The 23,091-nt window shown below is 48.7% G+C and overlaps 1 protein-coding gene across 1 annotated transcript in view; it reads right to left on the bottom strand.

Moving 5' to 3' along the window:
• Positions 1–19,088, bottom strand: part of LOC137798605 (transcription regulator protein BACH2-like) — a 34,226-nt gene extending 15,138 nt beyond the window's left edge. The window contains exon 1 of the mRNA XM_068595481.1: positions 18,934–19,088. The gene's annotated coding sequence lies outside the window, so the exon portion shown is untranslated. The remainder of the gene's footprint in view (positions 1–18,933) is intronic.
• Positions 19,089–23,091: the final 4,003 nt, after the last annotated feature.

A 23,091-nucleotide genomic window follows, 5' to 3' on the forward strand; every position in this document is an offset into this window, starting at 1 on the left:
TTCTATCCATTGTGTTTCATTTCAATGCCGGAGTACTTAAAGCCCGACACAGACAGCTGAGCATGCAGTCTGTCTCATCAGCCAGTGTGTGTGTGTGTGTGTGTGTGTGTGTGTGTGTGTGTGTGTGTGTGTGTGTGTGTGTGTGTGTGTGTGTGTGTGTGTGTGTGTGTGTCAGCAGGCATAGAGAGGGCTGCTTTCTGCCGACTCATGGCTTTTTAAGAGCCGGGCGTCGGGGCTTGCTGAGGCGTGTTGAGGCTTTGGTCCCGTGGCCGCGGGCCGGTCGTCCAGCTCTGAGCATCAGCTGCTGCTCAGGAGCGTCAGACTCATGAGGCTCTTTGTTCTCGCTCTGCTCATTCATTCATTCATTCATTCATTCATTCATTCATTCATTCATCTGCTGCTGCTGAAGGAGAAAAGAAAGAGAGAGAAGCTCCGCTAACGTCACTCTGTCTCGTCTTCTACTGCGCTCCTCAGTTCACTCTACTGTACTCTACTCTACTGTTCTGCACTCTACTGTACTGCACTCTACTGTACTCTACTGTACTCTACTGCATTCTACTCTACTGTACTGCACTCTACTGCATTCTACTCTACTGTACTCTACTCTACTCCACTTTACTCTACTGCATTCTACTCTACTGTACTCTACTCCACTGTACTCTACTGCATTCTACTCTACTGTACTCTACTGCACTCTACTGTTGACCAGTGCAACCGGATCATGAAACTCACAAACTGGACACGGATCAGAGTGATGGATCAGCACCAAAGAAAAAAAAGGAGCAATTAGAACTTTTGGAGATCCCGATCTCGTCGTTGATGATCAATATGAACACATAAGATGCTTTGTTGTTTGATTAGAGCAGCTGCTCCACAAGCATCCAGACTATTGTGTTGTTATTTTATGAAAACCATCAAAAATTCACATTGTTATACTTGTAACTCACCTCTAATATTGAATAATGTAATGTAATAATGGTTCTTCAAACAACTGGATTCATTCAAGGTTCACACCAGCCTACATTTTACGATATTACATTTGAACACATCACGATGACGCAATAATTGCCTGGACTGGATTTACTGGGCGTGGCAGCGCGAGGGGATCCTCAAGGTTCTCCGTATGGAACACTGAGGTTCTCCATCGCTCTCAACATGGCGGCCGCTGAGCCGGCTGCTGGCGGCTAACAGCGCAGACACAGGAAACAGGAGGGAGCCTCAGTGTTTGCTGCTGTGGAGGTCACAGGATCACTTCCTGTGGGAGCCAGCGGCTCCGCAGGAAGTACCGACCAACAACAAATAAAGAAAGCTTTTTCTAAATAGTTGCCGAAACATTTCCCCCATTTCTCACGTTGCATGTTGGTCGTTTAAAGCTTCATGTTGTGAACCACCAGGCTGGACGCACGGGAGGTAAACAAGACGTTACCAGAGGTTTCATCATCGCGTCTGAGCTTCACTTTCATCTGAGAGAAGAAGTCGAGACGCTTCAGCAGCAGAGCAGCTGACAGGCTGATCACTGATATCTATAAACCCAGAGGAGGAGGAGGAGGAAGAAGAGTGTGTGAATGTGATGGTGTAATGGTGGTGTAATGGTGGTGTGATGGTGGTGTGGTGGTGTAATGGTGGTGTAATGGTAATGTATTGGTGGTGTGATGGTGGTGTGATGGTGGTGTGGTGGTGTGGTGGTGGTGTATTGGTGCTTTGATGGTGTAATGGTGGTGTATTGGTGGTGTAATGGTGGTGTGATGGTGGTGTAATGGTGGTGTGATGGTGGTGTAATGGTGGTGTGATGGTGGTGTGATGGTCGTGTAATGGTGGTGTATTGGTGGTGTAATGGTGGTGTAATAGTGGTGTAATGGTGGTGTATTGGTGGTGTAATGGTGGTGTGATGGTGGTGTAATGGTGGTGTGGTGGTGGTGTGATGGTGGTGTGATGGTGGTGTGATGGTCGTGTAATGGTGGTGTATTGGTGGTGTAATGGTGGTGTATTGGTGGTGTGATGGTGGTGTAATGGTGGTGTAATGGTGGTGTAATGGTGGTGTATTGGTGGTGTATTGGTGGTGTGATGGTGGTGTATTGGTGGTGTAATAGTGGTGTAATGGTGGTGTATTGAGCCGCTCCTCTGGGTCTCCGAGAGGTTCTGAATCTTGTTAATGTGCATTTATATATTGATTTTATGCACTTTTTCCTTCCTCACAGCAGATTAATATATCAGGTCATAAAATGAATCAAACTGTGGCCGATCCATAAAGTGATTATAAATAGATGTACTGGGATCGCCGTGTCCACTAATCATGAAGTCGTTTAATGTCATATTAATGCATATTCCTCCTCTGAATATTAACATGTTTGTTTTTTATTCAGCTCCAGCTGTCAGAGTTCACATTTGTTCAACTTAGACAGAAACCTTGTAAACAGAGAAGATATTATTATATATAGATAAAACATAGATATATGTCGAGCTAACGCTGCAATCAAGTGTTTTAGTTTTGTCTTTGCTTATAATCAATGACGCACGTTACATGACATTACATCATGTTATGTGACGTTACATTACGTTACATTACATTACACTACGTTACGTTACGTTACATTACACTACGTTACGTTATGTTACATTACGTTACATTACGTTATGTTACACTATGTTACATTACATTACGTTACATTACACTACATTACGTTATGTTACATTACATTATGTTACATTACATTATGTTACACTACGTTACATTACGTTATGTTATATTACATTACATTACGTTACATTACGTTACGTTACATTATGTTACACTACATTACGTTATGTTACATTGCATTACACTATGTTACACTACGTTACATTACATTACATTACGTTACATTACGTTACGTTATGTTACACTATGTTACATTACATTGCATGACATGAGCCCTCTGGAGGTGTTGGGCCTATCATGGACACTCCAGAGATGGAGGGTGCCCACCTGATGACTCCGATGAGGCTGTTTGACCCGTTTGTCCAGCAGACATCACCAGGACTCGTCAACCTCGCATGTCTGCATCGACCCACCAGGATTGTAAAACAGAACCGTAACATTTAGCTGAAGCTTTTATCCAAAGCGACTTACGAGAAGTGCATTCAACCGTGAGAACAAATGTTGTTGTTGTTGTTGTTGTTGTTGTTGTTGTTGTTGTTGTGTATTGTTACAGCCGGTATACCGGACTCCTTTTTAATGCTATTTCAACCACTGTGAAATATCAGTGAAGCGTCAAATTAAAAACTCTTTCCTTTTACTTCATTATAGTCTATAGTGATTATTTGCATAAAGACCAAAATAAAAGATTTATTTTAAAACACATGTTGGCATTAGAAGTTGTAATAATGTATTACAAGCAGCTAGTGTTAAGAAGTTAAATGGTCATAATTCATCTCTAACATCTATTTATATTGCTAAGATAAAAGCTTTATGTATTCAAGTGTATCGCTCAAAACTCCTTTTTAACGCTATATTCAGTTTTATGAATGAAGCTTGAATGCAACAGTGAACTGAATGGAGCGTCTTTTAGCCGTTAGCTCTGATGCTGCCAACGCGCTATTCCCGCTGATTACATCACAGAGTTGTAGTCAAAAGAGAAACTGCAGAAGGAGGAAAGATTCCTGCCGACCTCTCGATCAAACATTGGTTATGAATATCGTCCGATAACGATCCTCTATAAAACTTTATTTCTCACTATGTTGGTTGAACTCTGGATTCGATCTGCAGTTAGCATGAGTTAGCCTGAGTTAGCATGCAGTCGTGGGGATCCGTACTACGAGACGTTCACAGCTTCTCGTCGTGTGGAAACCACGGGGACTGAACACCTGCTCTCCATCGGGGACAGGAAGTGGAGGAGTGAAGACATGCAGCGCCGTCATTCACCACTTTGAGTCCAAAACAAGCCGTGAAGGAACGATCACGGTTCTGAGACAGAAAGTCGAACTCGCTGCATCTCTGGCTCTTCATGTGCAAGAGAATTATGAACAACGTGTCCATCGATGAGAAGCTGCACGACACGGAGCCGCCGCGTCCAATGTCTTATTCCACGTTCAACCATCAACAGATCAACAGAGCAGCAGATCAGACCCAGAGCAGCAGAGCAGACCCAGAGCAGCAGATCAGACCCAGAGCAGCAGATCAGACCCAGAGCAGCAGAGCAGACCCAGAGCAGCAGATCAGACCCAGAGCAGCAGAGCAGACCCAGAGCAGCAGATCAGACCCAGAGCAGCAGAGCAGACCCAGAGCAGCAGATCAGACCCAGAGCAGCAGATCAGACCCAGAGCAGCAGATCAGACCCAGAGCAGCAGAGCAGCAGGACTTTCCTCCTGTCAAAGTGGCACTGCCAGCATTTCCCATAATGCAGCTCAGCACTTTCCCTTCATCAGCCACTTGCTCCGTTAGCCTACATTCGACCCGGCAGAACCATCAATCTCTCACACACACACACACACACACACACACACACATACACACACACACATCTGAGGCAGTTAAAACCCCTGAGACAGCCAGAGACGAGCGAAGGTAGCCACAGGCCCACACACACACACACGCACACACACACACACACACACACACACACACACACACGGTGCAGCCAGCAGGCGGAGTAGAAACATCCAGAGTGAATTATTCATCACAGGAGCAGCAGAGTCGACACCAGGCAGAGACCTTCCCCCAGAGCTGCTACACACACATTAATTAACAAACACTGATAATTCACCAATTCCACTCTGTGTGTGTGTGTACGTGTGTGTGTGGGTGCGTGCGTGTGTGTGTGTGTGTGTAGGTACAGTCCAATGTACTGCTATGCCCTACTTTCCTCCACCCTTTCCTGCCTTCTCCTCTGTCCTGATTATGTCTTATTTTCATCTGATGGTGTCTGTGGGGTATACTGGGTATATATACAGCGTGTGTGTGTGTGTGTGTGTGTGTGTGTGTGTGTGTGTGTGTGTGTGTGTGTGTGTGTGTGTGTGTGTGTGCACTTATGAGATGAATAAAGAATGGTGAGTTCTGTCGACACATCTGATGACATCTCTTTGCTAAAAGCAGCGCTGGCCATCTTGAATCATTCATGAAAACAGATTTCATGTTGAAAACGGCTCACAAACACTCCTCATCCTGCGTTAAAGGGAGAACGTACAGTCAGGACAGGAAAGTCCAGCGACCGGTCGGGAACCAAAGCACCCAGAGCGTCTGCATCCCTGCTGGACGCTCTGGGGTCACGGCTCATTCAGAACTACAGGATTGGCGACGTTGTGACGTGAGGAGCATGAATATCTGTATATTAATGAAATGAATTGTTCTGGCAGCCGGTGACGTCTGTTTAACACAGGGGTGTCAAACATACGGCCCGCGGGCCGGATCCTTCACTAAAAGGAGTTTGACACCCCTGGTTTAACACGTTGTGCCAATCCACAAACAACAACCACAGCTGAGGAGATGTCGCGGCTTGAACGTTAAAAAACATCAAGATTCCCTGAATCCGGTGCAGATGACGAACAGAAGACTGCTCTAGTATTTAATGGAGATGGTGAGGAAAGCGGAGGAGGGGGGGGGGGGGGTTCCCGCCATGACATCAGCGTCTCAATAAATGAGCCTTAGAGCCGCGGCTGTGGGGAAGCTCTCATTCGCACTGCGGCCATCAAGAGCCTGATGAACGACCTCTGAGGTCATCGTCGACAGCGTTAGCTCAACCCTCGGCCTCCATCAACCCGCTGTAACTCATCCTGCCATTGTCAAGCGGAATTGGATTTAGTGCAAATGAGACGGCTTCGCCTGCTCCGGCTCGCAGCCGGCTCTCCTGCCGGAGCGCTCGCATGTCAGAGTGTGTGTGAAGGGCAAGTGGGCCGCTGCAGGAGGGATTATGAGCAGTAGATGGACTACGGGCCTGGAAAACAGAGCATGGAGCACTTATGGAAAGACATATGTGTCGGCACGAGCAGGGAGGGGGTGTGTGTGTGTGTGTGTGTGTGTGTGTGTGTGTGTGTGTGTGTGTGGGTGTGTGTTTAACCAGAGATTAAGTTACGATCTATAGACGCTGAATAGCTGACCTCGGTACTTTGGCTCTCATGTCTTCTCTTCCGCGCATCGATACCTTCACCTTTTGTCCTACAAGTGCGTGCACACACACACACACACACCCACACACACACCCACACCCACAAGTGTTGCAGGCTGCACATGGGTCAAGCGCGCTAATGCAGAGCACTCACCGCTCTAATCTGCCTCCATCAGGACGGCGTTTGTAACCATGAGAAGAGCTCTCTCACTGTTCGGGTGTTCAGGGACGAGTGAGACGCCATCGCCAGACTCTGATGCTGCAACACCAGCACGCCACGAAGGACAGACGGGTACTTCTGTCTCAGGCCAACAATTGTTCCTCCGGTGTGGTCGAGGCTGGGAGAGAGCGGGGCGTTGGCTAATGGCCTGTGGGATAGCTCATGGTTATGGCCATGGTCAGGGTCATGGTTAGGGTCAGGGTTAGGGTCGGGGTTAGGGTCAGGGTTAGGGTCAGGGTTAAGGTCGGGGTTAGGGTCAGGGTTAGGGTCGGGGTTAGGGTCATGATCATGTTTATGGTCTTGGTCATGGTGATGGTCCTGGTCCTGGTTATGGCCATGGTCATGTTTAGGGAACTGAGTGGTACAGGGGAACTACAGTAAGTACAGAAGATGGAGGTGGAAGCAGGAAGTGGTCTGTGAAGCTGACAGAGTGACGGATGTTGGTGGAGCTGTGCCCTCTGATCGTCAGCGACAGGAAGTAGTCCAGGAAGTAGTCCGTCCTCAGCAGTGACTCTCAAGTGGTCGCCATCTTTTGTTGAGTCATGAAGATCCTCAGCAGTGGGGCGTCGGCTTGTTGCGACATCGTGCCGTGTGAAGGCGCCATGTGTTTGTTGAGCTTCGTGCCTCGAGGTTCACAGGGTTGTTCTTCATGGTTCTTCGTTCCGGTTCGTCTGGTTCTTTGCGACCATATTTAAATTTGACTAATGCAACATGAATATGAAGAATGTCCTAGGGTGCATGATTTACTTTTTGTTGACTTTACTTGTTTATACGTTTAGAAGTCGAATATGAAGCCAGTACTGTGTACACACAAACACACACACAGACACACACACACACACACACTTCTTTCACTTGAATTATTAATACTCGGCTCTGTGTAGAAGTGTAAATATCAGGATTTCAAATCAGAAGCGTTGTGCGTTTTATCTTCAAGGACGCACAGAAACACTCACGGTGGCGTCTGTGAATCCTGAAGAACCACAAACTGACCCTTTAAAAAAGAAAGAGCAACCAAAATTATTAGAAGTGTCAACGCTGAAATGAGCAGACTGTTGAAGAAGATATTTCTTATTCAGTTCAACGCTCTTCTCCTCGTGGATACAACATCTGGATCAGCCCTCATGGCGAGGAACTGAAGCCGGTATCTAGACTCTCTCTGGGGTCTGAGGTCATTTTCTGGATGTTACATCATTTCTTAAATGTACTTGTTTTAAGGCACCTGCAGATGAGACGCACACCTGTGTGTTACACCAAACATTACAGAACAGGCTCATTTCTCTATGATGAGGCAGCGTTGTCCTAAGGCAACACAGTACAGTGATAAAATGGCCCTAAAGCTGAAAAAAGCAGGCGTGGACGGACCCCAGAGGGTTAAAGCCACCAGACTCCTTTGACATCTTTACACGCAGCGCACACCTTTGTGTGTGTTGTGGGTCTTTGATGAATCCCAAGCAGCACAATCACAACCACGCCCCTGTAGTAAAGCGTACCGAGTGTCTCTGAAGTTTTATTTTACCAACACAGTAAAACTAAACTCAAGGCCGGCGAGTACTCGCAGCAGAGAAAGAAGCCCCGCCCCCTCGCGGAGAGATCGTGGAGAAGCAGCGCTGCCGGCGAGAGACTCTGAGGCCAGAACACAAAACCTGGCTGCACTCGTCCATCTCTTCACACGCAGGAACGAACCCCTGGAGGCTCCACAGAGGAAGTCTGCACCTTTCAGTTCTCAGACATCTGCTGCATGTGACATCTGTCTGCACGACAGGGAAGACCAGCTCAGTACCGGATCTGAGAGTTTGTGGACTAAAGGGACGCGACATCACTGTGAGGTATGACGCCGAAGTTTACAACAAGGTTATTCCAGCAGGAATTTATCTCCCATGACAAGGAGCCGGTGATAAGAGATTGCGACATGAATGTTTCTGGTTCTGTCCAACGCGTATTTAAAGGAAATAAGAGCAGCTTTGATCTCGTGACTCCCACTGCAGCTGTCTGTGTGACCATCAGGCCCAGAGGGGTCTCTGATGGTCTCAGGCGACATGTTGTGAACCGAACCTCCTCCTTCTCTTCCAGACATCAATCCCGTCCAATCAAACCAGGCATGTCCGAGCACACAGCGTGTCCTTCACGTCGTATCATGAGATGAATTGTTCTCTGAAGAGGGAGCGAAGCTGCCAGACGAGTCCCGGAGGATGCAGAGCTGGAGGATTATTTAGTCTCCTTCACGCGGTGGAGGCGGGAAATAATGAAAGTACACATGTGGGCTGCATGACGCCCACGAGGATCCAGGAGAGGAAAAAGAAACGAGCAGATTAACAACACCTTCATGAAGCGCAGTGATTTCTTTCAGAGTTTCAAACGGTTGTGTTTCTGCGTTGCAGGAGAACCAGATGAGCTGCTGGGATGAGAGACAGAACCTGAGAAGCTCCAGTGACTCAGATGATGATCTCATCCATACGCTCAGGGCTGCCCTGGATACCGGTTTCCCATGATCCTCTGCAAATCTTCTGAACACTGTGGTGACTCCCTCCCCCCAAAAACCCATTGAGGACTCAGTTCCATCCCTGGGGAGCTCCTCCATGGTCATGTGTCTCCTTGCACCTCCTTTCAGCTGGAGGCTGACATCACTTAGCCTCCGGCTGCTGTGGGGAAGCGTGGACCGGATCGGGCTCGTCGGGTTTCAGTGTGTGTGTGTGTGTGTGTGTGTGTGTGTGTGTGAGGGGGAGGGAGGGGGGTGAGTCATGCTCGGGGACAGGAAATGCTGTGGGAAGTCAAACCCACTGCAGCGGGAAGGAAGCCACAGCAAAGGAAGTGAAGACGTGACCTCGTGTTCACGGGTTCATCATCGGGCCTCCGGTCGTACAGCAGCCAGCAACAAGCTTTAGTTTCTCTGAACACAAACAAGCCTCTTTCTAAACTAACACCTGGCAGCTGTCTGAGTTCTGCAGACAACCAACACAGGCCAAACCATCCTGAAGCTGCACTGGAGAGATTTACAGCCACTTCTCTCCGATATGTTGTGATTTTTGGAAGCAAATGATGGACTATTGCAAATCAGCCGGGCGGGTCATGAAATGTAGTTTGATATCGTGGGGTGTCCAGACTGATGCACGCGTGTAAAGACAGAGTCCTGCTGACAGGCAATAATGAAACAAACATTATTAATAGTTTAAACTGTATATTCAGTGAATCTATTTGTGTATTATGATGTTTCTCAGGAGTCATAATTGAAGCCATATAAACCAGGTTGATTTTACAAAACATCTTCGTCCACACCGGAAAGCAAAGCGACCGGCCGGCCTGAAGGGGGCAGTAAAGGTTGTTTCAACGATTCCTCAAATACCAGAGAAGAAGAGTCTGAGCACGCTCAGTGAGCTCATCCTCCTTTGGCACCTCCAACAAATAGCAAACAACAGAAAAGCAAATAGATCGTTGTTTCTTTATTTCATAAAAATGTGATATTTGGTGCTATGGCGGAATGCTAGCAGTGACTCGTGTGTAGACGAACGACGAGGGGAAGTAATAAGATAAGGTGATGATGTCATATTCAGACAGCGAGCTGGCCTTAAGGAACCGTGTCCTGACCGGGAAATGACATTATCATTCACCCAAAAGTCACGGGAGGATTTAGGAATCTATTTTACTATTTATTAACGTCGCCAAAGCAAAGCTCACCGAGCGTGCTCAGAGCTTCTTCTGTGGTATTTGATGCATCGTTGGCATAGTCTTCATCGCCCCCTACGGGCCCGTGGAGCTCTCGGACTCATGTCTACGGAGATATTTTGTAAAAGGGTCCTTTGGACAGAACTTTACTTTTAAACATACTTCTTTGCAATATGAAACATGGAATCATGGGGCACGTCGCTGCGTCTCCATTCTGGTTGCAACCACAGCGATGACAAGATGATCATGAGTTATTCCACTATGATCATAACGATGCGTGCCATCAGCCATCAGCTCCAGCCCTCGTCCTTCAGGACGCGACCCGCCGTGGAGCCGGTGGGCAGCAGTCACCTCCCTGCACGCAGCCCACACCGGCATCCATTAAGGTTTCTGAAGCGTCCGCTAACTGACGCCGCTCTCCTCTGTGACGAGGCAGCCGGAGCGGTTTGGTGAGCGTTAATTGGACACGATGAAGCTCATTAGCTGAAGCCCTGAAGACCCTGAACAGCGAGCGTCAAACAGGAAGACGATGTAACTCGGTGCTTAGTGCAATTATCACTCCTGCTGCGGGTGATTAACACGTGGGGGAACAACAACAGCGCTAACACGGGGAATGCCCCCACTGCATTAACACAAAGCATCAATCACACGCATAATAATTCATAGTCGTTTATCAGGAATGCATGAATCATCACACTGAAAGTTAACCCTGAACTACAGCTGAACAAACAGATGACATGTCTGCTGTTGAGATTCACGTTAACCGAGCCGAGGAGGCTCTGAACACTGGAGCAGACAGGAAGCCTCGGGGGACAAGACGCTCACCGCCACCTCAAGACCGCCACCTCAAGACCGCCATCTCAAGACCGCCATCTCAAGACCGCCATCTCAAGACCGCCGTCTCAAGACCGCCACCTCAAGACCGCCATCTCAAGACCGCCACCTCAAGACCGCCACCTCAAGACCGCCACCTCAAGACCGCCATCTCAAGACCGCCACCTCAAAACCGCCATCTCAAGACCGCCACCTCAAGACCCGCCCCTTGACCTCAGCCAGCGCTCACGGCCGCCAGGAAGAGCACATCACATGGCCCGGGTCAGCCCGGTACCATGCTGGGGTCAGCCCGGTACCATGCTGGGGTCAGCCCGGTACCATGCTGGGGTCAGCCCGGTACCATGCTGGGGTCAGCCCGGTACAGCGCCCGGGTCACCTGATGCCACGAGACTTAAGATCCTAGTTTCCCAGAGACTTCAAGTGGGAAAGGGACGTCTGTAACTCAGATAATTATTTTTAAGGCGCATCAACTTCCCAAAACAAAGACTTTAATGTTTTTTATTTCAATCATCAGGTCCTAAAAGCTCTCAAATAAACTGATAGCGGAATAAAGAGTTATTTTCCTTCCTCAGTTCATTTGAATGAGACGATACGGAGAGGTGATGTCATCATGATGTCACCCACTGGAAACAACGTACGCACTGCTCTTTGATTAAGCAATTTAGTTTCATACGTTATTATTATGTCCCTGATATCTTCCTCAGGATTAATGTTTTGTAAAAAGGAAGTTAAAGTTAATGAAATCTTGAGTAAAGAGGTAAAAACAAAACAATCCAACATCATTTCAGGTGTTGATTATAAAAGGAAATGTCTGTGAACATTATTATTATTATTATTATAACTACTTTTCCATCCAGCGGCATGTCGCTCTGCTCGTCCACAGCAGCCTGAACATTGTGCTGCTGCTCTGAGCTCAGAGCTACCTGAAGGCGTCCCGCGTGCTGCAGAGCATGACACAGAGCGGGTTTATCACCTCGCTGCTGTAATCCCGCAGCACGCCAACCCCTTTAATTGCATCACATCAAAGCCGGAGCCGTGTCTTCCCTCGGCAGCCGGCGTGGAAGACGAATGCGAGAGCGCCTTAATCTGTCTCGACAGGTGGAACCTCCGCAGCATCCAGCGGCCCTTTGCAGCTTCATGGGAGCGGTTACATCAGCCCGCCGAGCAGCCGGGACGCGCGCCAGAGGCTAACGGGACGCGCTGGTTGTTTGCTTTCACATCGTTCAAGTGCGCGTTGAAGAAGTGGACGTGTGGACCCGTGAACACAGCCGGCGTGGAGGTGAGGTCATGCTGGATGGTTAGCATGGAGCCGCGTCTCTCCAGGGGGAAAGATGACCCTGCGACACGCTTCCTTCCACTTCCACACTACGACATCTCCATTTTTAAACCTATCTCCTGCTACGTCGACACACTACGTCAGAGTGTTAGAGCACCGAGGAGCTTGGGATCGTCGTCCTCGTGTCGTTTAGAAACGATGGCGTCGACGCCGCGGCGGCTGCTACTGCGAGCTCACACGCACTAAAAGCCTGCATGTGCACACAACACTTCCTGCTCTACAAGACGTCACTCTCTGATCTTTTCATGGGTCATAGTTGTTGCTGCTATATTGATGCTCTGAAAGTTGTAAAAAAACAACCTTTAAAAAGCCTAAATATGAATCTGAGCTCCACAGGAATCAACTCCTTCACTAACCGTGGAGTAAACTTTCCAGTGAGACGATATTTACTTAACTTTCAGGTCCAATAGAAGGCCGAAGTGAAACCACAACTTCCAGGTTCTGTTGCTCAAGAGGTCTCGGGCGGCGCCGTGCCTCTTACAGCAGCAGCAGAGGATCCCGCTGAGCTAAAGATGTGTCAGATGTGAATTTGTATTCCCCTTTAGAACCGTCTCATGAGACATGCTATGGGCCACGCGACAGATGTAGCGTTAGCTTAGCAACCCGCTACGTGGCCTGTGTGGGTTTAAGCAGCGCCCTAAACAGCTGACCGTCCTCTCACCATCTGCCCCGATCCCCGCCAGCCATGCCAGATGGGTTGCCAGATCTGTGGCAAGGTTACGCACCGGGATAAACCACAAAATGCCAACAATGCCGCGGGCGGCGGCGGCTGAGAGTAGTGGGTCTCGTGGTTGGTAATTTGGTTTGGACTTTCTGGTCCAGCGCACTTCGTAAAATACTGTCGCTCTATTCCAACTCAACATGTCGTCATCTCATTCCAGCAGCGAACCCTCGTTAGGATTTATCAGTGTCCCCCAGAAGAAACAACGGCTCCAGTGTGTTCCAGGACGCCAAATACACAGCGGAAATCTTGGCGGGCGATGAAGGCCTTAATGTCTGGAACGACATCTCTCGCACACCGGGATTAGAAACATAAATTCTCTGCCGGTGACACTTTTCATTGTTGCGAGGTGTGAACAGATGGATCCATGACATGTTGAATGTGCAACAGTACATGAAAAAACAGGCAGCTGTGTGTATTCTTTTCAACGCGTGGGCCGATGTCAACGTCAAAGAAATGATCTGCAGTATGTTAGTGGACCGATGCAGACACAGTCCAAACATACAGCTAACATGAGGAGTCCCTGAAGACCCGGAGCACAGTGTTGACCCGTCAGCAGTGAAGGAGGACGGCTGCCATTGATGGAGCCTAAACGACAACATGACCTGCTGTGACTCATTCAAGAAGAGACAGCACTGACCAGCGTTCCAGGATGGACTGCTTCACAGCGGCCATAGTGGTAGATCAGTGCTTCCCTGGTGGTCAATGAATCTGACAGGAAGTGGGATGATTAACAGATTGGGAGACAGGACAAAGATTTGCTGCACTACATCCAATATTTTAAGACTACGCACTTGATTTCTTGACCCAATTAAAGTAAAGTGATGTTGTGACATCTCATACGCCTCTGGTAGAGGCCACAACCTGTCAATCACAGTAGCCCCGCCCTAAAGCATTCCCCGCTTATTGGTCTATTTGACTGAAACAACTTGAAACTAGAGATTGAGACATAAACTCATGTTTACATTGTTTACTGAGGGAAGTAGAGTCATTCATATAGACTTCTATACAACCAGAGGAGTCGCCCCCTGGTGGTCAGGAGAGAGAATGCAGCTTTAACACATGAAGCATAGACTTCTATACAACCAGAGGAGTCGCCCCCTGGTGGTCAGGAGAGAGAATGCAGCTTCAACACATGAAGCATAGACTTCTATACAACCAGAGGAGTCGCCCCCTGGTGGTCAGGAGAGAGAATGCATCTTTAACAGCAGTGTGTTGAAAGTGTGTGATCGGCGTGCACGACATGTATTTATTGCCAAAAAAAGCCGAGACAGAGAGAGAGGCCCCGTTTCACACTACCTCCACGCACATCCCCCGGCGCCGCTGAGGCAGAGGCCGATAAAAATAGTCGTGCAGAGAGAGAGAGAGAGAGAGAGAGAGAGAGAGAGAGAGAGAGAGAGAGAGAGAGAGAGAGAGAGAGAGAGTTTCAGAAGGAGAAAGAGAGAGAGGAAGCGACCAGAGAGACGGAGGCAGAGAAAGAGATCCATCACACGCCGTGAGCAGTTTCCTCTGTCTGTCCTGAGAGCTGTGCTCCAGGGACAGTCTGTACTCAACACACACACACACACACACACACACACACACACACACACACACACACACACACATGCACAATGCCCTCCATCAGTTCCCTTCACCTGCACATGCTGCACACATAAAGAGTGCTGGGAGTGTGAATTATGTATAGCCTCTCTGACAGATCGCCACAGAGAAGAAGAAGAAGAAGAAGAAGAAGAAGAAGAAGAAGAAGAAGAAGAAGACTGCTGTTTGTAAGATAAGGTTTCGTCCTGCTTTATATATTCTGTTATCCCCGCTGCTCCTCAGGCGCTGTGGTGTTTGGCGTTCCCTCGTGCTGCTCGTGCTCGTCGCAGGGCGTGACCACGAGCAGCACGAGGACTCAGCTGTGCAGCGTCTCCAAGCTGAACCCGGGTCGGCGCCTCTGTTCCTCGATGACAGCACCTGTCTGGCTGCTCATGTGGGCCGGTCACTGCGTCTGTGGAGGTGATCCAGAGTGAAGTCCATCCTCACAGCGCCAACGGCTCACAGCTCTCCTCTCCTAACGATGTCTCCAGTCACTTATTATTCAATTTGAGCATTTCTGATTTGATTGTTGCAGAGCTCACACTTCCTGCTCCATGGTTTCACAGTGAGAGACTTCCAGAAGCTCAGTTCCTGCTGGGCGTGACGTGCAGCGTGTGATCTGAGCCCTTCAGACCTCACTGTCACCACTTCATTGATAAAAGCACTCCTTTCATGTCCGGAGTTCATACAAAGAAGGACTATTTGTTTTCAGGAGCTCTGACATTTGCATAAACATTTTGCAGGATATTCAACCTTTGTTTCTTCATAAAGCATGAAATACGTGTTCCAGGTTCAAAGTAGAGCATGAATCAGAGTTTGCACATCGTTCCAGTCCCTCCTCGGCAGAGTGGAGGTTTCTTTATGCCGCTTTCACTCGTTGTCGTGATCCTTGCAGCGTGTCTGAACTCCCTCTGGCCTGAGAACAACACAAGCAACACGGAGTCAGGTGAGCACCAGCGCCTCCCATGAGGACCAACAACGCTCTCTTTTGTAAAGCTGGGCTTTTAATTTGAAATTCTTTGCAAGTAGTAGTAAATTCACGAGGGGAGCTTTTCCCCTTTCAGCTCTTTCTACTGAAGCATTTTCCATTAAGCTGAAAACGTGAATGAAAGTTTGGAGAAGACGGTCGACAGCAGAGTGAGTTCTGCAGAGAGCACGAAGCTGAGGGTCCAGGAAGGTGTGTGTGTGTGTGTGTGTGTGTGTTATTGTGTGTGTGTGTTATTGTGTGTGTGTGTGTGTGTGTGTGTGTGTGTGTCGCAGGGCAGGAGGCCCACATACAAGGTGACCAACATCCTGTAAACGCCACTCACTGGTCTGACTGAGCACCTGTGGATACACACCATCAGATGTTCATGCACACACACACTCACACACACACTCACACACACACGACGTAGTGAGGATGAAAATAGACGCAGGGTACAAAGAGTGCTAGCGACGTCACTTTAAAGATTTATTTTTAAAGAAGATTTTCAGATTTCTTTGACAGCAGAGATGGGAGGAGCTTAAAGTCTCCACTTCAACGAATTGTTTAACTTTTATTTATTTATTTATTTATTTATTTATTTATATATATATATATATATATATATATATATATATATATATATATATATATATATATATATATATATATATATATGCACACACACACTGATGGCCACTAAAGGACAATAATTGGGTGCCAGCTTCTCAAAATGGTTGCCAGTGGCAACCTGGCAACTGCTACCGTCGAGCCATATATATATATATATATATATATATATATATATATATATATATATATATATATATTAGAAAGAAGATGTAAATGAAATGAATCTGCTGGACTCTGAGTGATGCAACATTGATCTGAATCTGAAGTATGAGTTCAGAAACTAATGATACTGTTTTATGTATTACATATATATATTTATAGGTTACAGTATTACTAGTTAATCCAACAGTAACAGATCTAAAGCATCAGAAAGCAGATGGATGGTTCCGTCTGGAGGACGGGTCACTTTTATACTTCACTCCTCAGCTCCGTCCTCCATGAACTCAACCACGAGGTTTCATCATCAATAACAACCACAACGCTGCGGCATCCATCAAGCGTCACGCAACAGACTCCATTCACTTCATGAGGTGGAAGCTGGTCACCTCCTCACGCGTCACGCCAGAGCGGCTGATGGAACGAGGTTATTTTCAGCACCGAACGCCTCCGCACCGACCTCTGAAAAAAACAAGACATTTCACACTCCTCGCAGAGCGCACACCGCCGACTGCTCCTCCATTCAGCAAAGCCAGCACATGGACCAACCCACACACACACACACACACACACACACACAGAGCACTACGAGCTCTGCCAGCTCCAAAACACACACACACACACACACGCACATCCCAGGGCTCTTAAAACACACACGTCACCTGATGAAGAAGTAAAAGATCACATGTGATGGTCGCGTCACACACTGAAGCCTGCTCTTGCTCTCTGGGTGAAGTTGTTACTCTTCCCTCGGTGTCATCCAGTGGCAGTGATGGACGGTGTATATTTACAGTGGTTTGCATTCAGTTTAGATCCCATCCATCTTTATCTGTACTCGGGGCCGCTTCACCCTGACGGGTCACATGCGAGAACCCATGCTGCCACGTGGTAGAACATGCACCAGCCTGTCTGGACCCCGTCAGTGCTAAACACCTCACCACTGTGCAGCCGGATCGGTACTGCACCCCCATGATGCCGGAGGCCTTGCAAGACACGGTTTCTATAAACACGTGTGTCTGTGCAGCAGAGGCCGACGCTCCTGACCTCTAGTCCTGGGTCACGTGTGCTGTCTCACACGCCTCCCATGCTGCAGTGAGAACATTGTTGTGTCTGACCCCTCCCCGCCAGGTGAGAGAGCTTTGCAACGCGCCTTCTCTGCAACGAATCTGGACCGCGATGACATCATTCTCGTCGTGTTCTCCGACCTGACAGAGCTCCACATGAGACATTGCATAACCGCTTTCACAGGATGGGCAGTGAGCCTCCAACGGGGGGAATCTGTTGGAGTGTCCCTTTAATAACTCTTTATGTCTGGCGTCTGGATGTTCGTGTCTTTATGTCTTGAGCATAACTGAGAGAGTAATAGAGGCCATACCTCCAGCCAGGAGCAGTCAGTGAGACGTCGCCCTTTGACCAAGACAACTGGATGGAAGGAGCTGGTAAATATTTCAATGGCCCAAGTCCCCATTCAGCTGAACTGTACGTAACCCCCATCAGCACCACCACCACCCCATCAGCACCACCACCACCACCACCCCCAAGTGCTGCACACGTGATGCTGCTGCTTTCTTCCCCCATCACCAGAGCGCTGGAAGACGGGAGAAGGGCTTTGTAGTGAGGGCGACAAAGAGCTAATCTCTTCACAATAAAGGCATGTTTACAGAGGCTTACAGGAGACTGCAGGCGGAGCGCGTCCGCTCAGCGCAGGACGTCCACAGACAGCGAGTCCACGCAGCACACGCAAGAAGCGGCCCCTCGGTGACTCCTGCTGCGGGACCGTTGCGGGTCGCAGTGTGTCACTCGGGCAGCGGCTCTGAGCTCAGTCCCGACACACGGCCATTGTTGTCATGGCGGAGCGCGCACACGTCAAGACACACAACCCGCACGGCCGCGCGGCGTCTCGAGGCGGCTGTTTACTGAACCGACGCGTTCAGCGGCTGGAGGGCGGGAATGCGCGGCGGGAGGCTGCCGGGTCCTTTGTCCCGAGCAGCGGCTCTCCTCCCCCCGCAGCGTGACAGCGCGGCCCCGGTGCTCGCGTGCAAAACACCCCCCCCCCCCCCCCCTCCTCTACACACAGCTCGGTTAGTCCTCTACAGATACGCGCTTAGGGGTTTATCGTATGCGCGGTTCAAACACACACAAAGCACGAGGGACGAACGTAAAGACCCACAACTTCCTTGTGGACTGGACCGACGCGCGCGGTCCGTCATGATGACGCCGGCGTCCCCGCGCGGAGCCTCCGGTCTACTATCAACATCCATCCTTTAAAATACCGTCAAGTACTTTTTCTTCTTCTGCACAGTCTCTGTTTGTTTGTGTTTTTGTGCATTAAAGTCGCGGCAACAAGCCGCTCAAGCACAAAGCACTTTGTTGCGGCTGCACTTTGCCCGACGTGACGTCGAGGCGGAGACCGAGAAACACGTTTCTGTAGAGAGACACACACTGATGCACAACACCTAGCTTACACACACCGCATCCCTGCTAAACCTGCGCGAGCAGCACAGCAGGTCGGCTCGCGGGTCAGGACGACGCGGATACAGAAGCAGCAGCGCAACCCCCCACGCCCCGTGAACGCAACACCACTACTGAGCATTACTACAACACAAACAAGCGAGCAGAGCCAGCGCACACGGATTAGTGCACGCAAATCCACGGCTGACGCGGGGATCCCGCAGTCGGGTGTGTTCAGGCGGAGTAAAGCCCGGTGGCTGCTCGTTATCCCCGCGAATGCCGGGACCGACTCACCCGGGTGTTTTCTCCTCTTCCGCTCGTCTTGCGTTCAATTCCTCAGGAATACGAGTGAGTCCGCATTGTGTTTTCTTTTGTTGTAATTCCGCAGCCGCACAGCCAGCAGCGCTGCTCTTAACGGACCGTGGGCATCTCAGGCGGTGCGTGCTGGATGGGTCTCCTGTGTGCGTGCGCGCGCGCGCGTGTGTGCGTGTGTGTGAGGATGAAACGCCTTTTCTCCTCTAGGAGCTGCATTGTTGACATTGGCTTTCTGACGTCATGCTGGCCCTCATTCACAACAACGCCCCCCCCCCTCCTCCACCCCGCCCCTCACTGAACTCTGAGTGTGAGGAAGATTATTGTTTTATAATAAAGTGCTTATTTGTCTGGCAATGAAATGTCAGGGGGAAAATAACTAAATTGATTAAAATATCTTGTGTGGTCCAAGCATGAATATATGAACAGATTACCTATGAAACACAACCACCTGGAATTCTTTTGGCATTTTTCTTGAAAATTGACAAAGATGTTTCCAAACTACTGACTAATCACTTCATTAAAACACACTTTTCCTCAATGGAAGCGGTGAAATGAACCTCGTGAGCCCACTGCAATGTCTCCACACCGCTGGTACCCTGGAGGACCTGAACACCTGGAGGATCCAGAATGAAGACTTCCAGTTCTGCGTTTGCACCCCAGAGCGCAGACGTGCACGGTGTGTGAGAACAACACAACACAACAACACAACCCAGCTCCTCACCGCTGAGAGACTGAACGTGTTCAGGAGGTTTTGCACGAAACCGCGAGAACACAAACCCCCGAGTGTGAAGAAGAAGGCTGAAACTAAACTGTACCAATAACTTGATGCTGCACAGTTATTATAGTTATTAGCACGCACGTTGTTTTGAAGCTGTGGCGGTTTGTCTCCAGGACATGAGTGTGGCAGGTTTCATAACATCACGTGTGTCATCGACGGCCTTCTCAATTACTTTTTTGAGGGAAACATATTTTTTCTCAAATTATGGTCACAGTTTTTAAACGTGCTTGAAATTGTAAAATGAAATGAAACAAAGCAAAGTCTTCTCCCTGTGAAGTGTTTCATGGTCCTTGGTTATGTTCAGTAAAAGCATCGCGGCTCAGAATAAGTTCCCTGGTTGTGTTATTTAAGTGATGCAGGTGACATGAAACAAGCCGGCGTGGCCTTCAGGTTCCTGCGTGAACGTGGGCCTGCTGGGTGAACGTCCTGCTGGTTTGACTTCCACTTCCTCCTCACGCAGGGACTTTGGTTAGAAACATATTTCTGATACGTATCATCATAATAATAATAATAATAACAATAATAATAATGTGGTTATAGACCCGGCTGCGTCTTTGTGGCTTCATAAAGAGGCAGCTGGGTGAAGTCCAGCAGCATGGAAGCAACAGACATCATCTAGAGACGCTCATGTCTGTCGCTTTCTCCTCTACTTTGTGGATGATTGCCACAAAACATTGTGCAGACGTTCATGGTGTGTGTGTGTGTGTGTGTGTGTGTGTGTGTGTGTGTGTAGCGCTGAGCAGAAGAGTGAGCGCTCACACACTGACCTCAGACGTGGAACCGATGGTCTGTTCTCAATGCAACACCAGTCCAGGTGAGGAATGATCCGGTCTGCAGGACGTGAAGTTACTTCAGCGCTAATCAAACGTTCCAGAGAGAAACCGCTTCACGTTGTGACGACAGAACAAACTATTCCATCGCACACAAATCTGAATAATCCCACGAGTCACTGACCCGTGAGCCCGTCCCCCAGAAGAGATGAACGGGCTGCAGCGAGCACCCTGAGTGATGGAGCGGTGTGTGTGTGTGTGTGTGTGTGTGTGTGTGTGTGTGAGGGCCGTCTGAGCAGGACGGCCACGACACGCCTCCCAACACGGACTGTAATCCAGCGGGAGCTGGCAGAGCTCCGTTTTATCAGTTTGCCACAGACGGGCACCTCTTGGGCCTCGTTCTGAGCGGCTGGATTCACGTCAGCCCACACGCTCCATGTCACGTCTTATAAACAGCCAGAACTGATCGGTGCGGCTCCTCTGGCAGCGAAGACCAGCTCAACAGGGGACGTGATGTTCTCAGGGATCCACGGGCAGCCGGATGGAGCTGGAACCATGAAGAGAAGCAGCTCACACACACACACACACACACACACACACACACACACACACACACACACACACACACACACACACACACACACACACACACACACATCAGAGGTGGTTTGTTGATACAGAAAAAAGATGAGTTTACTTGAAGTGCTAGACTCTGTAACACCCATTGGCTGTTGGTAAACTCACGTTACTCCAGGCTGCTCGTTGCATTCTTCCTCCTGGTTAAAGTGCATATTACCCACAATGCAACTCGACGCCAACACGCGGCTGTGTTTACAGACTGCAGCCTTCATCAGCTGGTGTTCTCCTCTGACACCTCGTTGCTGTTTGTTTCATCGAGACGATCGATGCTGAAGTCATTCAACAGAATGAGACTTATCTTTGCTTTCAGAGTTTGTATTTATTCAGAAAACAATGTTTTTAGTGGTAGAAGCAGAGGGGAGCGCATGTGGGCTAATAGAAGCTTCCTGCTGGGCTCACAGGTCTCCTGGAGGCCGACGCGACTTCACTCAACAATAGGATCCTTTGTTATTCCTACAATGAGGATTCACGCTGCATATGAATTTGTTCATAGATACTTTATAAATAACGATGCTGTGTCAGGTGCCTTCGTGAATCATACGCAGCGCCCTTGAGATGGAAGCCAGTGGTTCAGTCTCCACATCACCAGAGCAGCAGGAGATGCAACAGGAAGGCAGCCAGCGGGTGTGACATATTAAAGTAATCTTATCAGACATTATGAAACAGACATTACATGACAGATGATCAATAAGCAAAGTGTGTTAACCAGAACTGGGGACTTGAAACTCCACTCAGAGTCTCGACCAACGATGTTACATCGTGCTCAGACCTGCACGGGACTCTTGATCTAAGACTAGGAAGGGATCAGACTGGACTCAGACTGGACCAAAGCCTCGAGACTCTGACTCTGAACCAGAGACTCTGCAGTGTGTGTGTCGTCTCTACTAAACTATTAATGATGCATTGATTGAGACTCGGCTGAGACTCGAGCTCAAAGACCTGAAACTTCACTAGGACCTGCACGAAACAGAAGTACTTTTATACTTCCACTTGAGCGGATTTATCCAATAGTACTTTTTGTACCAGTACACCCAACGCCCCCTCAGACTCATCTTCCTCTTTTAAAAGGCAGATGAAGCTGCTGATGCTGCGTTGTCTCATCCAAACAGAGGGTGGAGGGTTCAAATGTAGTCCAACCATCATCTAGGAGCTGTGTGTGTGTGTGTGTGTGTGTGTGTGTGTGTGTGTGTGTGTGTGTGTGAGAGAAACCAAATTACCGCAGAGCATGTCAAACTGTTGTTGAAGGGAGTACTGGGATCTATAAAAACCTCTGCATTGCTATGGAAACTGAAGCCCTCGCATCCAGATGAATCCAGTCCCTCACTTAAAGCAGACACACACACACACACACACACACACACACACACACACACACACCTCCGGAGCGGGGTGGCTGTTAACATCAATAACCTGCTGTACTGCGGCTGACGATGATGAGGAGGGCTTCTGGGACAAATTGTTTCGCCTCACTCGTTTCTCAATCTCACCCACAAATCAAAGCGGCGCTGCGACTCGTCCTCCACCAACTGTCTGCTTCAACTCTGTTTGAGGGTGGAGGTTAAACTGAGCGTGAAATGAGAAAAGATAATTCTGTGTTGTTTGTGAATATCTTTGGTGGACTTGGATTAGATATCTATCAACATCCAGAACTGTCTAATTGCTGCGTTTTTACAGATCTTTGTTTTTTTCACTCACAATTAAAATGTGTCGACAGCAAAGTGCTCCATTGTTTTACTCTATTGTTTCCTCTGCTGACGTGAGGCATTGTGTTCTATCGACCAGCGAGCGGCCAAGTGTTCCTCCAGCAGAAACATTTCATTATTAATTCACTTTTTTCAAAAATACGAGCGTTGACGTTTTTGAAGCAAGCGACTTAAAGCTAAAGCTACACAAAGCTAAAGCTACACAAAGCTAAAGCGACTCAAAGCTAAAGCTACTCAAAGCTAAAGC

The sequence above is a fragment of the Clinocottus analis genome, unplaced genomic scaffold (assembly GCF_023055335.1).
Source record: "Clinocottus analis isolate CAN_PGR_092001 unplaced genomic scaffold, fCliAna1.0.p SCAF_30, whole genome shotgun sequence".
Lineage (NCBI taxonomy): Eukaryota > Metazoa > Chordata > Actinopteri > Perciformes > Cottidae > Clinocottus > Clinocottus analis.